Source organism: Saccostrea cucullata, unplaced genomic scaffold (assembly GCF_032062105.1).
Source record: "Saccostrea cucullata isolate Sc308-1 unplaced genomic scaffold, CSIRO_AGI_Scuc_v1 ctg13750, whole genome shotgun sequence".
Lineage (NCBI taxonomy): Eukaryota > Metazoa > Mollusca > Bivalvia > Ostreida > Ostreidae > Saccostrea > Saccostrea cuccullata.
In genome coordinates, this window is record NW_026919844.1 from 1 (window position 1) to 16,379 (window position 16,379).

The following is a 16,379-nucleotide window of genomic DNA, read 5'->3' on the forward strand; positions in this document are numbered from 1 at the left end:
AGTCATATCAAATACTCCGTCCCCCTTTTCTAAAATACAAAATGGCAATATTCAGCCCATTAAACTATGGTGAAAAGAAATTGGAACCTTTTCTTCACCCAACCCTGATTTCTCCAACAAAATAAATTTTGCATTTTTCTTTTATTTTGTTTGTCACAATTTTTTTTCGGGGGGGGGGGGGGGGGGGGGGCAATTCAACCCCCTTTCCTTTTTCAAAAACGATACTAAACTAGTGCCCGTATAAGGTTTCATTAGAGGATTAGTGCTTTGAAGGGAAAAAAAAAACATAGAAAGTATTTTTTGTAATTATTTCTAAAACGCTCGTCGAAATCAAAATCTGATACATGTGTATATAGAAAGGAGTATCCTGGTGCATTCTTCTTGTGTATTTTTTTTTCAAAATCGATTTTGGTCTAAATCAAAAGTATTGTATTTCCTTGCAGATTTTAAATGCTCCTAGTGCAACAAATACGTTGGAATTATTGCTGATCAAATATGATCCCATTGCTCTTGTTTTGTGAGCTGGCTGACAACGCTCTAACAACGCCGTGAAAGCGCATTGTGATCGCCAACGGACGCTGTAGAAACGCCATGGGAGCGCAATGATCGCAGTGACAACTCCGTGCCGTCGCCGTGTAATCGCAATCGAAACCAGAAGTCTCTGTCGAGACTGAAGCTCTACTGGTTTGTACTTATAGCAAAGGAAGAGGAAAGTACTTAAGCAGTTGGGAATTGAAAATTTACACATGCAAAAAAGAGAATAATGATCCTTGGATAAGTCTCTTTATGTTCTTAGTGTAGTCTACTTGCAAGCCACATTATATTATAATCAGACTAGAACTGTATTTGAAGTAGCAAACTTGAGAGTAACAGAAATTGCTATCTTTATTAACCAAGGTAATAATGTTCATTGAAGTCAAAAACGGATATAAACAATTATGTACCTTAGTGTAGTCTACTTGAGTGCCAAGTTATATTGAAATCATACCAAAACTGTAGGAGGAATAGCATTTTGAAAGAATTTCACAGAAATTTCTATTTTTAGTAACAACGCCAACACCGTTCGTTGAAATCAAAAACCGATACACAGAATTATGCATCTTAGTGTAGTCTACTTGTGTGCCAAGTTATATTGAAGTCAGACCAAAACTGTAGGAGGAGTAGCATTTTGAAAGAATTTCACAGAAATTTCTATTTTTAGTAACAACGCCAACATCGTTCGTCGAAATCAAAAACCGATACACAGAATTATGTATCTTAGTGTAGTCTACTTGTGTGCCAAGTTATATTGAAGTCAGACCAAAACTGTAGGAGGAGTAGCATTTTGAAAGAATTTCACAGAAATTTCTATTTTTAGTAACAACGCCAACATCGTTCGTCGAAATCAAAAACCGATATACAGAATTATGTATCTTAGTGTAGCCTACTTGTTTGCCAAGTTATATTGAAATCATACCAAAACTGTAGGAGGAGTAGCATTTTGAAAGAATTTCACAGAAATTTCTATTTTTAGTAACAACGCCAACACCGTTCGTTGAAATCAAAAACCGATAAACAGAATTATGTATCTTAGTGTAGTCTACTTGTGTGCCAAGTTATATTGAAGTCAGATCAAAAATGTAGGAGGAGTAGCATTTTGAAAGAATTTCACAGAAATTTCTATTTTTAGTAACAACGCCAACACCGTTCGTCGAAATCAAAAACCGATACACAGAATTATGTATCTTAGTGTAATCTACTAGTGTGCCAAGTTAAATTGAAATCAGACTAAATTTGTAGGAGGAGTAGCATTTTGAAAGAATTTCACAGAAATTTCTATTTTTAGTAACAACGCCAACACTGTTCGTTGAAATCAAAAACTGATACACAGAATTATGTATCTTAGTGTAGTCTACTTGTGTGCCAAGTTATATTGAAGTCAGACCAAAACTGTAGGAGGAGTAGCATTTTGAAAAATTGTTTACAGACAGACAGACGGACAGACGGACGGACGCCGGACGCATTACTATCGCATAAGCTCTTCTGGTCTCTGACCAGTAGAGCTAAAAATCACAAGACTATAAATCTCATTAGAAGCGCCGTAAAACGCGATAGAATCGCAGTGACATCTCCAAGGACTCCGCGACATCTCCGTGAGGTCTCCGTGGAAGCGCAGTCTACTATCACTGCGTTCGTGCCGCGATCATGTGCGTCTTCACGGCGTTGGTACGGAGATCCCACTACGTTGTTGGAGATCTCGCCGCGCTGCTACGGCGATCATACTACGTTTCTACTGCGTTCTTATCAGACCGCGATCACACGGCGCGTACTTTGTGCATGCCCAAAGTGATCGCCATCCCCTGGCGTTCTAGGAGACCCTACGCGTTCAGTGGAGATCTCGCCGCGTTGTCACGGCGCTGTAGGAGACTCTACTGCGATCACCTCAGCGTTTTGCATTTTTTGAGGACGCCGTGCAGTGGGTGTTGCTAAAACGCGGAACGGAACGGAAAACGGAAAATTTTTTGTCAAACAAATAACAAAGATTCAATATAAATCAGATAAAAGAGCAATATTCTTGTTGTAAAAGTCATTTCTAATAAAAATTAATTGTAAACTATTATATATTCATGAGTCATACACACCCTCCGTGGAAAAAATGCTACCGAAAGAAATCCCCCCCCACACACACACACGCGAAATAGGATTTTCGTGTTTGGGCAAAGGACATATCCCCCTTTTTTTTGCTTGTCAAATTTGTTGTATGTTGGAAATTTTTTTCTGACCCCCACCCCCTCTTTCAATTTGTTTCCAATGTCAATGTCTGAATTTGAAAAGACAAAAATAACTAGTTATGCTATTCAGATTATGCACGCAGTGTCGAATTCGCGAGTCATGAAAGGGGGGTGGCAGTTTCGGGTCTGTGTAGGGGCCCACAGCCACATTAAAAATTGATTTATTAAACCTTACGTACATTTTGGACACAAAAAGGAGGGCAGATCTATTACAACTTCTACGACATTTCCGATGAGCGGGAAAACAAACTCATTTTTACGGGGTCATTCATATACGCCTCCTCCCCCGGGTCCCCCCCCCCCAACATGCACACATATGTGGCGCAAACAAACAAAATTTAACTTCAATGAATGCAAAGATTCTGCAGTCTGCATTATATCTACCACAACTTTGTCTATCCACAAAAGGACTCTATTTTTGAATAAAATTTTAACAACCAGTATGTATAAGAGATGTTTATTCGAGCTTGCCGTAAAGGTTTGCCCTAAACGTAATCTTAATAATTTTTTTAAACATTTTTTTTCCCTTTCCATGGTTCATTTAGATATCAAATATTTGCCCCCCCCCCAAGTCATAACCTTTTTACTACGGAAATGTTCGTTCAAGTTCACATTCTCACCCTTTTTGTGAATATAATAAATGTAGTAAGTTAGTGTAAAAAATAGTACTGAAAGATGTTGGGAGTTGGAACTTATCCCCCCTCCCGAATCAAACAATTGTCTTCTTTTTGTGTTTTTTGCTTGACAAATACTTTTCAAGTTCGTTTACCCCCCCCCCCCCCCTTTTCAAATTCGATTCTATGTGACTGCTATGTCAGCGCCTTTTGTAAATAAGAGACTGAGCATGATAACATCAACTTGTATTTAATAGTGGGGGATTGAATGTGTACAAGATATATCGTTAATGATAAAATTTGTGTATTTTAAGTGATTTAATCCAAAATAATATATTCCGTTTTCCGTTCCGTTCCGCTTTCCGTTCCGTTTTCCGTTCCGCGTTTTAGCAACACCCCCGTGCAGTCGCCGTGAGGACGCAGCCCCGGTGTGACGGGGGTTTTACAGAGCAATGAACCCATAGTGTATCAACCCTCTTTTCGTCCTTAACTCATATATTATAGTCAGAATCTTGACCAGTGCCAAGAGTATACGGTCTATCCTTTGAAAAAGACAAATTCCATATTTAACCGTCAGGAAATCCTTTCTTAAATACATGTAACTTTAGCACAAAATTATATTTCTGTATTTTGGATAGCTATCATAATGGGACTGAAAAGTTGGCTAGAAATGTTAAATCAGTTCGACTTTTACGTAACAGTTAAAATACTAACAACGGAAGCGATTACACGTTTCCAAAACTCACTTGGCAACTGCCAATATAGTATTGAGCACAGAATAAGTCAAAGGTTTAAGGATGTTCAGACTCAAGCAAGTTTTATTTAAGTACCTTATTCCACCATTTTTCCAAAGGTATAAAATCATCTTGGGATTTCTGGAGGAATCTAATCAGGTGGTGACATTCTCCATTACAAGTAAATTTTAAAGAGTGACAAAAAAACCAACTTTAATATTGGAATATGTACATTTTTATTAAGTAAAGTTATTAAACAGTCGTACATTGTACATTTATTTAGACTTTTAACAGTTTTCATTTTCTTTCACTCTTTTACAATCAAGACAATTAAAATAATTAACAGACTTTAATGGCAAGCAGTTAACACTGGCCTTGTTCATATATGCGAGTGCGTAATAAAAAATTTGTTGAAATTAAATTTTAAAATTATTTACAAAATAATTAATATCAGAGGTCTGGAAGTTCTTCACAAAGAAGATGGGCAAACAAGAAAGACAAAAGGCCTTTATATCTTTTAATTCAATTTTAAAACCAATAGAAAAAGTACTACATAGAGCTTAGAATAACAAAATGGCACATACCAACCCATCATATTAAGGGTACATTGATAAGTCTTTTTTCTCAATCACATTGTTTATATACATGTATTTAAACACAAAAAATTGGTTTTAATAATAATGAATCAGAATATATCAATGTTATACAACTCTAAAACACACCATAAAGTACATGTACTGATCATATCCAAGATTGCGTACTGCAAGGTCAAAGAACTGGGTTTATATGGAATATTGATAACAGAAATATTCAAACATAAGTATCTTTGAAATCAAATTTGTAAAAATATTTCCATATATCACCATAATGGCTGCATCATTGCGTAGCAATTTCATATGACACAAATGAGAAATGCGTAATTAACACCTTTAGAAACACTGATGGCAAGATAAGGACTTATGCATAAAAAATAATATAATGTTGACAAGAGCAGTATTTACACGCCTTTACACAAATTTTCCTGCTTCTATACATTGCCTCTAATAATTAACATTTGGTACAGCTTATATGTACAACATATTAAAAGCTAAAATATGTCCAGAAAATAAACAATGAATAAATGGTGTTGAAATAAATGATGGGCCATAGACATATCTTGACTAACCTTAAGTAAATTAAGTAAATTAGGGAGAGGGCGTAATAAGTTTTTAGAACTTTTGCCCAATCCCAATTGTAAAGTATTAGCAATAAAATATGTTCAAATCAAATCAAGTAAATTATGATTTCTATGATGAAGTGGCATGTCTTCTTTAGAATAACATATATGTACACAACAACTTGATTCAAATGACTGTGAGGAATTGATGATGACAATAAACTCAATGAAGTACATGTCTATTTCGAATTCCAATGAGGGTGAAGGTAACAATATAATAAACTCATTTACATGTATGTACAAGTAAACTGTAAATCAATCTATTTCTAGTTTTTTTTCTTTGGTTTCCATTGCACCGGCATCTTCTTCATAATAAAGAACAACCTTCGAGATCACTTTGTGTCCATCTATATTTCTTCTTCAAAGCTTTCCCCCCTTTCGTGCTCATCTGTCCCTTACACACTTGCATCTGATGGATTTCCTCCCAGTATGTATGTATTTATGAAATAAATAATCATTCTGGCATGGCCCGGAAGGAAAACATAACTTGTATACATGAACATCGCCAGCACAATAATCAACAAGCAATCTGAAGTATCAATTAAGGATCACTCTTTTGCTGAAAATATCTACGTGTGTAAATACAACTAACACACAACGTCATGTGACGTCAGTGTTTAGACACACCATATGTCACATGCAATTTGACGAGCCTGATCTAAATTAAAACTGAATAAGTATCTGCACTTACCCTAACGGTCGCACTGTCAACAAATTATTCAATATTAAATTATTACTATTTCATATGTAGCAAGAGATCAACGCAATTAACTTACCATGTAGTTACCCCTTTTTAAAACAGTAATGGTCAGTAAACACAGTACCTGTGTTTCTTTTGTTCTATTTCTTGCCATATTAATTTATTATTTGTTGATTTAGAACAGTTTATAATTGTTTAGATACGTATCATATTTTTCAATAACTTGAAAAAAAAAATCCTTGGAACGAAAAATAAAATAATATAACATCCGATCTCTCCCCGAGAAAACACCCTTTTATGTATATTGTGGTGTTTTTCGATCTAGTGCTTTTATTCAAAACTGAAATAAACTAAAAGTTCCTTATGGTTTTACAAATATCTGTCAGTCTACAGCCAGTACAGGCGAAAAAAAAGGATACTAAAGACTCTTCTTTCCAGGGGCTCCAACATGTATACAGATGTTGCCAAAAGATATTGTAGATACCAGTAGGATATAAAGTTTTTCACTCTATTGAATACCATCTTGAGCCTTGTAATTGTTCCTTTTTTCAGAAAAATAAATCCAGTCAAACGACGTCAAATCAAATAACCGGAACATCAAACAGAAGAGTAATTACAAAACCAATAACGATACAAAAGGCTAGTTCCGGCTTTGTGCAGTAAAAATCGCCGGGCACCGGTTCCGGCCCCTGTCTAAGAGGCGCATTTTTTCCATGTATTGCCATTTAGTAATATAAATTTTATCGTATATTCAGTTTCAATCGAACAGTCTGATTGATTAGGCCTTGGTGAATAGGTAATAAAACCTAGTATTTGAGTAACCTGTGCTATTCCTTTTTCACCTACTTATTCCATTGGAACGTGATAAATCTGTTAAGTTGTCCATAAGCAAATTCAGACTGCCCTAGTTTGTTACAGTTTAAAAATATTCTAAAACATCATTTGTTATGGAGCCCTGTGAAAATATATAAATTGTTTTGCTATATTTGTCAATACTTATCATACCTTTTTAGATATTGTTTTTTTACTGCCAAAACCATGAAAACATGGCTGAAATATTGACAAGTGGGTGTAAAACATCATAATCAATCAATCAATGTGATATTTTTATTTATGTACATTTACTCTCTGTATGTAGTAAATTAGCAGTTGTTATTTTATATTTAAATTGGGTACTTATGTGCGGATCTAGAAGGGGGGGGGGGGTCAAGACCCCTCTGGAATTGGCAGAGTTATTAAATGTATACACTAAATCAATTAAAACTGACCTTGGACCCCTCCCCCTTCAAAATGCAGAACCCCTCTATAAAAACAGTACCTCTTCCCCCGGAGGAGACGTATAAACCGATACCCTGTGTCGCAGTAGGTGCTGGAACGAAAAAGATCCCTCACTGCTCAATGGCCCTCAGTGCCAAGTTAAGGACAAAATTTGCAGCTCTCCTCCGGCAAGTGATGGACTCTCCATATGTGTGAACAATTCTCAAGAGGGATCTTTAACAACATACAATCAATCAATTCTGCATCTGACAAGCTCTTTAAAATATTAATGGTTTTATAAAAAGTTACTTTCAATCGAAATTAATTCATTGAACATAGAAAACATTTTTTCACAATCTTTTGCCCCAAAAAATTTTCATAATACAAAAAGTTTTTTTTTTCATCCTTTGGCAGTTTTTGTATTTTGTCAGTTGAGGTGCTCTCCTCTGCTGATGTTAGATGATAAGTTTTTTCTCCATTGGAAAGTGTTTGTATTTTGTCAGTAAGGAGATGGTGGCTGAGGGCATCATAGACAAAGCAGTGTTGAGGCAGTGTTGAGGTGCGCTACCCTGCTGATGTCAGATGAAGTTTTTCGTCCATTAGACAGTGTTTGTATTTTGTCAGTAGGGGAGGTGGTGGCAGAGGGCATCACTATAGACAAAGCAGTGTTGAGGTGCGCTACCCTGATGATGTCAGATGATAAGTTTTTTTTCTCCAGTGAGCAGTGATTGTAATTAGTCAGAAGTGAGTAGGTGGTTGACGGTTTCATTATACAAAAGGCTGTGTTGAGGTGCTCTACCCTGATGATAAGTTTTTTCTCCTGTGGACAGAATTTGTATTTTGTCAGTAGTGAAGCACAGGTACTTGTGGACAGGAACACCCCCCTTCCCCGAATATACATCCCTGGTCAAAATATTTTGTATAAAAAAAATTCTCATGAATTATTCTTCTAGTACTTATTCACAATGTAATCCATATGAAAAATCCAAAAACTAACATAGATTTAACTTTAAAAAGTCATACCCATGGTACCATTAAATCACAGGAGTTCGCGTACCTATCAATTTTCAATAAATAAAAAAAATATGTAATACCTATAATAACTAGAACTGTCCAAACGGGACAAAATACCCCCCGCATGTTTTTTTAGAGGTACTAAATCATGAATATTTTATGGATCTAAGAGAAGAGAGAAATGCTAAAAAAAATTTTAGTGCAAATATAGTTGCTCATTATATTTTTTTTATAAATGAAACAAGGCGCATCCTAATAAAAAAAATAGACTAAATATACAGACCAGACACAAATTATTAACTTTTTCTGTCAGTGACCTTGAACTTGCATGAATGACTTTGGTACAAAGTCATGACACAACCTCAGGTTATAAGCAGTGTTTTTGTGAAGTAGTAGATTCAAGTTTTTCCATAATAAAGATATGTACCAAACATGAATTATACAATTTTTCTTTCAGTGACCTTGAACTTGCACAAATGACCATGGGTCAAGTTCAAGACACACCCTTAGGTCATGAGGAATCTTTGTGTAAAATGAGAACCTACCAAGTTTATCCATAAGAAAGATATGGACCGGACACGAATTATAAAATTTTTCTTCCAGTGACCTTGAACTTCCCCAAATGACCTTGGGTCAAGGTCATGTCACACACCCTTAAGTCATGGGCAATCTTTGCGTGAAATGAGAACGTACCAAGTTTATCCATAAGAAAGATATGGACCGGACATGAATTATGAGATTTTTCTTCCAGTGACCTTGAACTTCCCCAAATGACCTTGGATCAAGGTCATGACACACCCTTAGGTCATGGGCAATCTTTGTGTGGTGTAGTAGATTCTAAAGTTCCTCTGTAAGAAAGATATGGACCGAACAAGTTTACACAGACAGAGACAGACGGACAAGCTGATTCCTATATACCCCCCAAAATTCGTTTTCGGGGGGTATAATAACATATAAGATAGCAATAGCAAGGTCACCTCAGTTATAGGGTGACCAAACATCACAAAAACTTCTCCTCTGCTTTTAAAGGTGCATAGATGTTAATATTTTCTAAAATTTTCTGTATAATTTTGTTTGTCGCTATAGTACCCGATATTTCATACGAAAATATAATAAAAATCTTATTTTTTTCTGGAAGTTATTGAAACTTTGAATCTCTAGATGTGTTTGATTGACGCTTCCTTACACTTTCACAATTTTTAACTTTATCCTCCATGCTTAAAAAAGTAGCAATTTTGTTGTGTATCAATAATAAAACTAGTGCTAATTGTAACGGGAACCGTTACAGATGTTCCCCAAACGCTCCCCAACTCCCTTTCGGTGCCATATTCCCTGTAAGCTTCATTAAATAAGACAAACTCTGTGCATTTTTGACTTTAACAATGTTTTCCCAGAAGGATACCAATTATATTCAATTTTTAGCATTGCACCCAAGTGCATGTGAATGCATGTGCGTTATGACCATATCATTTTATCTACACTATTTACATATTTTAATATACTATATATTAAAGCATTCAGTCCAAAAGTAATAAAAATCACTCATTCAAGAGTATTTTTAAATACACTCGTTTCAAATGCACGCACGTGCGTGCACGTGCATGATGATCATACCTTCTTGTAGGAGTCCCTTACATCTATCTATGTTCTAAATCCCATCCTGTTTGGTTGAAAAACAAGGGAGTTGTAGCCATTTAAAGTTTCAGCCAATCAGATTGCAGCACACGTGCATGCGCGTAATTTCATGATTTTTTTTATATCATTTTGTAGGATATCCTAATGCATGACTATATTTTAAATTTCAAAGAATTTCGTCAAAAAACAAAGGAGAAATAGCCATTTCAAGTTTCAGCCAATCAGATTGCAGCACACGTGCATGTGCGTAATTTCATGATTTTTTTTCTATATCATTTTGTAGGATATCCTAATGCATGACTATATTTTAAATTTCAAAGAATTTCGTTCAAAATCAAAGGAGATATTGCCATTTAAAGTTTCAGCCAATCAGCTTGCAGCACGCGCACATGTGCATGCTTTCTTGACAATTCTTATATATATCATGCGGTAGATCTTCATAATGTAGGACTATGTTCAAAATTTCAAAGGATTATGACAAGAAACAAGAAAGTTATTGAGACTTTAGTTTCAGCCAATCAGAGCGAAGTGCACGTGCATGCGCGTGAGATCTTGCTATTTTGACCATGCTATCTTGTCTATACTACTAATGTATCCTTACATTATGAGTTTCAAAAAATTTCATCAAAAAATAGAAAAGTTACGGCAATATCCATTATATTGGTAATTTCACCTGTTGCACGTGCGCGCTCTTGCAAGCACGTGCGCGCAAAATGACCTTTGTTTGGCAACTCTACATAACATGCCTACTGACCCTAAAAAGGTTTCACCTAAGTCGGATGTGTAGTTTACAAGATCACTCGTGGACAAAATTTTCCCAGGAAGAAGAAAAATAATAAGAACTAGATGCGTTCTTGTTGCTGGTGCAACAAGCAGGTCTTCCGACCGACTTCTCTTTTGCAATCTAGTTAGCGTCATCCTATGAAATAGATTCCATAATGTATTTTTTTCGTTTACGTTCATTTACAGTAGTTTCTCAACGCAGATCGTGATTGTTCCAGGTATTTCACGAAATATCTCCAAATACAGCTTTTAAAAATCGGCAAAATTTTCCACACATGTTATAAAAGAGTGAAAAGTAATTTGCAACTGAAAAAAGACAAAAACAAAGAAAAAATTTGGGGAACGCCCCGAGCGGGATTCGAACCCGCGACAGTAAGACAAAGTTTGGTTCTGTCATATCTTTGCAATAAACGCTCGCATGAAAAAAATGAAAACATATATAGATATCTTTGAAGACGCTCTATAAACCCTGTAAATCTGAAAGAAAAATATTGAAAAACAAAAAAGTTGAAAAATTAGACTTTTTGAATTCACTTCCGTTTGCGACCGGAAGTAGGAACGACAAAAAATGAAGGACGTTCGGCACATCTACATGTGATGCTCTTTCATGTCCATGAGTTTCAATGTCATATCTTTAGCCGTTTTCGAGAAAACTGGGGTACAAAAATCCATTTAAAAAATACAAATTTCCCAAAAAATCGCGAATGGAAGCAAATCTAGAAAAAATGAAAAACACGTCTGGAGATATTAATGTGATGCATCTTTCCTGTAAAAATCTTTGAAATCCGTACAGTCACAGCTGAGATATCGCCATAACTATGAAAAAAGAATAATAATAATAGGAAACCGACGGAAAACAATAAGGTCTTCCGAAGGAAGTCGGAAGACCTTAATAATAATAATAAGAAACAGAGTAAAAACAATATGTTCCCCAACTTCGTTTGGGGAACATAAATATTAAAACTATAATCCAGAAAATTCAGAGTAGAAATGTTCGAAAACCAAACCAACACATTAGTTTTGTTAGTCCGTACTCAGCAGTGTGTGCAGAGTTTAACAATTGAACACACCCGGTAAAACGTATACATTAGCAATAACAGAGCTCGTGCCCTGTTTACAAAAACTGTGTACGTTTCAGGGGTGTATTCAGTTTGTTAAACTCCGTACACAATATTGAGCACGGGCTGACATTCTTAAGAAACGGGTTTGCTTTCGCATATTTCTACTCTGAACTTTCTTGATTATAATTTTAATATTTTTCATCAATACGCAATAAAATTGCTACTTTTCGTAAGTATTTAGGATAAAGGTAAAATTTGTGAAAGTGTTAGGATGTGTCAATCAAACCCGTCTAGAAATTTGAAGTTTCAATAACTTTCAGAAAAATAAGATTTTTATTATATTTTCATATGAAATGCTATAGAAACAAATAAGTCATGACATTATACAGAAAATTTGAGAAAATATTAACATCAAATCTGAGTCTAAGCACCTTTAAGGGCTTGGAACCTTCTGCTTTATAGAAACATGCATATCCTAAAGGAAGCAATGTTTTTTTCAAGCAGGCAGCATTAAAAGTTTTGTGGGGTCAGTGTGGGAGGAAACCGGAGCACCCGGGGAAAACCCACGTGTCTGAGTGGGCGACCCCATACCCTCTTCTAAACTCAGACACCCATCACGTTGGTGGATGTGCTTGTATGTGCTTTATAGGACTGGCTTTCTGCTTTTTCATCTCTCTTTGTCTTTTTCCAAAGGAAGCGTCTCTTCAAAACCTTTATTATCTGTCAATGAATAAGGAAAAAGGTAACCATAAGGATTAATGAAGTAAAAATGAAGAACAGTCTTAAAAATAGCAACTTGGGTAAATTATTTCTCTACCTGAAGGCTCTTTGTCCTTCAAAATATCAAGCACATCCACATGACTTCATCTGAATCTCCTACTGGGTACCGTCACCAAATCATCAAAGTACACTATAAAATAGAAATTAGTACTTCAGCATTCATATTAATATAAAACAGGAATTAGGAAAATAACAGACATATCCCAGCAAAATATTATATAGCCCTAAGATGATATTCTTTTGCTGTATTCTTTCCAAAGAAAAAGGTGTTGGATTTCTGATTTACATTTCACATACCCGATCAGTGACATTGATCCACTGTAATAAGTCTTGTTGTCGGGAAGGTTAACTTCCATCAGTCTTTACAGAGCTCTTCATTTTCACATTTTTGGGGTTAAGGTACATCAGCAATGCAATTTCCTGATTATTCCACAAATTTCTGTCTAGCTGTCTCTACTCTTTCTCACGTCTTGAAGGCACAACATTCGTCAGTCTTTAAAATAGCATTTCCACAAATTCCTGTCGGGTTGTTGCTGCTCATTTCCACAAAGTGAAGGGTCATTGTTAATCAGTCTTGGCTTTTCCAGCTTTTTCCATAAATTCCTGTTTTGCTGTAGCTTTTCATTCCACATCCTGGAGGGTTAAGGTCCATCAGTATTGAATTATCCAGATGATTCCACTAATTCCAGTGAGATTAATATTGCAAATGCTCTTTTCCACAATGTTGAAGAAAAACTTTGCCAACAGCCTCCTCCTCAAGCAGTCTGTGTCAATTTTTTATCACTGTGATTTCAGGAAAGAGTTGAAAGAAGTATTGTTACCGACTCCTTCAGTTTCTGTAAAAGAACGAACAAAAGGTAATAACCAGGTCCAATGAAATTAAAATGGAAACCAAGAGTCAAAAAAAGGCATATTATTGGTAACTTTCACATACCTGAGGGCTCCTTGTCATACATAATGTCAAGCACATCCATATGACTTCATCTGAGTTTCCTACTGGGTACTGTCACCAAATCATCAAAAAACACTAAAAAAAAAATAGAAGTTTATATACTTAGCGTCTATCAGTATAAAACAGAAATTAAGAAAAGTTTAAATATAATATTATATTATATAGCTATAAGATGATAATGTTTTGCTGTAATTTAAAAAAAAAGATTTTAATTCATTAAGGACAGATGATACAAACAAAAAATGGATGCCTGGATTGGTATATATTTTTTGGCCTTATTTCATTGCAAATGTTGCAAATAATGAATTTCTAGAATATAAAGAGATTGTAAACCTTCTGTGATGTACAAAATGCTGCCCTTCTGAAACCATCCTTATTATTCTGTACAAATATTTTTTTACTTCAAATTCGATTTTTGTGAAAATTTGAATAAAGAATTGAAAACTATGCGGTGAAAGTTCTTCATTTTATTCATTTAAATATAACCCGATTTGTTATTTTCAAATTCTTTGACAAAAGTTTGTTTGTATCATCTGTCCTTAATTCTATTAAATACCTGATTAGTGACAGCTATCCACTGTGGTAGTTTTTGATGTTGGGAAGGTTATCATCCATCAGTGTTGTCTTTAACAGTTGTTTCAACCAATTTCTGGTTGTACCTGCTCATTTTCATATCTTGAAGGGTCAACATTCATCATTCTTGTATTTCCAGGTTTTTCCCACCAATTCCTGTCTGGCTGTAGATGCTCCTTTTGAGTGTCAGACTTCCATCAGCATTGCATTTTTAGTTGTTTCCACCAAAAACTGCAGGTTGCAAAAGCTCTTTTACACATTGTTTAAGAAAAACTTCATCAACACCATCCTCTGAAGTCTCCTCTTCATCCAGTATGATGCAAGTGTCTTATCTTAAACAATATAATCTTACAATTTATATCTCACTGACATAAAAGCAAGTTAAGGGGGTCATTGTGGGAGGAAGCTGGGGTGTCTGGAGAGAAGAGACATATCTTAGTTAAATAATATATAGCTCTAAGATGACTTTCTTTCACTTTCCCTTTAAACAAAAAAGATTTTCGATAATTAATTTGTCACATACCTGACCAGTGACAGTTTTTCATTGTGATATGTCTTGCTGTTGGGAAGGTCAACATCCTCCAGTCTTGTCTTTTCCAGTTGTTTTCAACAATTCCTGTAAGGGTGTACAAAGCTGCTCATTTCCACATCTTGGAAGGTCAACCTCCTTCAGTCTTGTCTTTTCCAGCTGCTTCCTTCAATTCCTGTCTGACTGTACTGCTCCTTTCCACATCTTAGAGGGCGAAAGATCTATCAGCGTTGCATTCTTAGGTGTTTCCACTAAATAATGTAGGTTGCAAAATCTCTCTTTCATGTTGTTGAAGAAAACATCATCAACACCATCCTCTGAAGTCTCATTTTCAATCTGTCAGATGCAAGTATCTTATTATTAAAATATCATCCCACAATTGTCTCATTGGCATAAAAGAAAGAAACAAGAGGCCCATGGGCCTTATAGGTCACCTGAGCATCATGCAACAACTTTCCACTATTATTCCCAACAACCTATTATGTATTTTACATAATAAAATATGTTCAAATCAAATCAACAACTTTCAAATGATTGAATTTGGTTCATGTTTTAAGCTAGATGCTATGGCATTCACAATTTTGAAAAGAGGCACATTGTTAATCATAACTATACACTTAACAATTGTTTAGTTTGTTTACTTAATACCCATAAGCAGGGTAGGGGAACAAAAAATGCATTTCAACTAATCAGTAATATTCAGCAATAATCAGAAGTGCCCCTACCACACATGAACCCCTGACCCTAGGTCTACACATTGCACAATTTTTTGAAAAGGCAAACTTGCTTATCAAAATGTTTGATTAATACCAAGGAGCAGATTTCAAACAATTCATTTTCAGTATATAAGACCCCCCCCCCCCTTTTTGTATCCCTGACCAAGAGACCTTGAAATTCACAATTCTGGAAGAAGAGCCCTTGCACATCATAACTGTATAGGTGGTTCATCTGCTTATTACCCAAGAGTAGAGAAAAAAGATTTTCATAGATGTAATGCATTTTCACTATATAATCATTATAGAGCCACACCCTAACATCATAACCCCTGATTCTGGGGCCATAAAATTCACAATTTTAGTAGAAGCACTCTTGCTCATCATAACTATGTACTTAGTCAGTTTATTTAACACCTAGGAGCAGAGAAGAAAGATTTCCATAGAAATAATGCATTTTCACTATATAATCAATAGAGCCCCGCCCTAACACCAGAACCCCTGACCCTGGGGCCATAAAATTCACAATTTTAGAAGAGGCACTCTTGCTTATCATAACTATTTCCTAAGTTGGTTTATTTAATACCCAGAAGTATTGAAGAAGATTTTCATAGAATTAATGCATTTTCACTATAAAATCATTATAGAGCCCCATGCTAATGCCAGATTTCCCCTGATCCTGGGCCATAAAATTCACAATTTTAGTAGAGGCACTCTTGCTCATCATAACTATGTATTTAATTAGTTAATTTAATACTTAGGAACAGAGAAGAAGATTTTCAAAGAATTCATGTATTTTCACTATATAATCAATACAGCCCCGCCCTAACACCAGAACCCCTGATCCTAGGGCCATAAAATTCAAAATTATGGTAGAGGCACTCTTGCTCATTATAACTATGTACTTAGTTAGTTTTATTTAATACTAAGAAGCAGAGAAGAAGATTTTCAAAGAAATAATGCATTTTCACTATATAATCAATAAAGCCTTCGCACTAGAACCCCTGACCCTGGGGTCATGAATTTCACAATTTTGGTAGAGGACTC

General features: G+C 35.4%; 2 long non-coding RNA genes across 2 annotated transcripts; both read right to left on the minus strand.

The window, feature by feature from the left end:
- Window positions 1-4,331: 4,331 nt before the first annotated feature.
- LOC134239011 (uncharacterized) lies at window positions 4,332-6,605 on the minus strand. Its single transcript, XR_009986136.1, has 2 exons — window positions 6,455-6,605; window positions 4,332-5,864 (listed from the first exon to the last, which is right to left on the minus strand). It is a non-coding gene; the product is annotated as an uncharacterized LOC134239011 (long non-coding RNA).
- A 5,614-nt stretch (window positions 6,606-12,219) lies between these two features.
- On the minus strand, window positions 12,220-12,933 carry LOC134239019 (uncharacterized). The gene is made up of 3 exons (XR_009986139.1): window positions 12,863-12,933; window positions 12,603-12,695; window positions 12,220-12,505 (listed from the first exon to the last, which is right to left on the minus strand). It is a non-coding gene; the product is annotated as an uncharacterized LOC134239019 (long non-coding RNA).
- Window positions 12,934-16,379: the final 3,446 nt, after the last annotated feature.